Source organism: Wasmannia auropunctata, unplaced genomic scaffold, assembly GCF_000956235.1.
Source record: "Wasmannia auropunctata unplaced genomic scaffold, wasmannia.A_1.0 LD336076.1, whole genome shotgun sequence".
Lineage (NCBI taxonomy): Eukaryota > Metazoa > Arthropoda > Insecta > Hymenoptera > Formicidae > Wasmannia > Wasmannia auropunctata.
In genome coordinates this window covers 7,578,743-7,580,172 of record NW_012026814.1, presented here as the reverse complement: position 1 = coordinate 7,580,172, position 1,430 = coordinate 7,578,743, and positions in this window count along the sequence as shown.

Genomic DNA, 1,430 nt, shown 5'->3' with positions numbered 1-1,430 from the left:
CTTTCCAATGTTGACTAATCGATGAATTAACTGCTTGCTCGAAACTTCCTGGTTCATCCATTTCAGCAAGCATCAATTCAACCAAGCGACGAGGCGGCTTTAATTTGGTTCTGTTACGTAAATCACGTTGAGATTTGGCCATCGGTTTCGGAGTCTCATTCAATTTATCATCCTCGTTAGTTTCTTCAGGGGAATTCCCAAATGAGGAAAACGGCAATGAATCCTTATTTTCTTTATCTGTTGGAACATTAGAATCATTATTTGTTGAACCATCAGATTGATCAGGTATCCAAGCAAGTGTCTTTTCTGGACACTCTGGTTTAAACACAACATTCCTACTGCGGATGATTTGATTGGTGGATTTCAACCAGATCTGATAGCCTTTAGTACTATCTGAATATCCAACCAAGAATGCCATGTTGAGCCTTCGAGTCCCACTTCTTACGGCGTTCTTTAGGTATGTGAACAAAACACGGTGTTCCAAAAACGCGAAGATTCTTCAGATGCGCTCTCTTCCCAGTGAACAGCTCATATGGAGTTTTATCCTCAACATGACTTGGTCCGGTCCGATTAAGGATGTATACTGCAGTGTTGACCGCTTCCGCCCATAAGCTTTTCGGTAATTCCTTAGACAGCAGCATTGTACGAGCAAGCTCGACCACGGTTCGGTTCGACCGCTCAGCACACCCATTCTGCTCAGGGGTATATGGATTCGAAATTGCAAATGTGATACCATTAGATTCCAACAATTTTCGAACAGATTCGTTGTCAAATTCCAACCCTCCGTCGCATTGAAAAGTCTTTACAGATCTTCCAAGTTGAGTTTTCACAACTTGCAACATTTCATTTATTTTTCCAACAGTTTCAAACTTTTTCTTAAAAAAGTAGACCATGCGCAGCCTGAGTAGTCACACGTGAAGCATATGAAGTATCTTGCCCCTCCAAGCGATGCTATTTCCATGAGCCCGCAAAGATCGGCATGAATGACTTCACGATTCCGCACGCTGTTGACATTGTTGGAAACTGTTGCGTTGCTGCTTTCTCTCTATGCATGAACCACAAAACTGATTGTCATCAAAAAAATCAATTTGATTTTTCTTTAGAAACTTTCTTACGTGAATCTTATTCTGATGACCGAGTCGTTCGTGCCACATATGTAGAGACTCTTTTGATGACAAGTTAATCTCTCCTACACATGCTTTGCTTGGCTGCTTCACACGTATTGCCATCTTAAACAGCTGATTAACACGTATTCCACGAGCTTTAATGATACTATCTTTCATGAATTTACAACTGTCTTTCGAAGAGCTAAGTGTCAAGCCTTTATCCAGAGCTGAAGTTACCGAAAATAAATTTCGTCGAGTAGCCGGTACGAACAACACATTTTCCATCCGAGCCGGTAACCACTTTCCGTCGACAAGTGCTTCAAT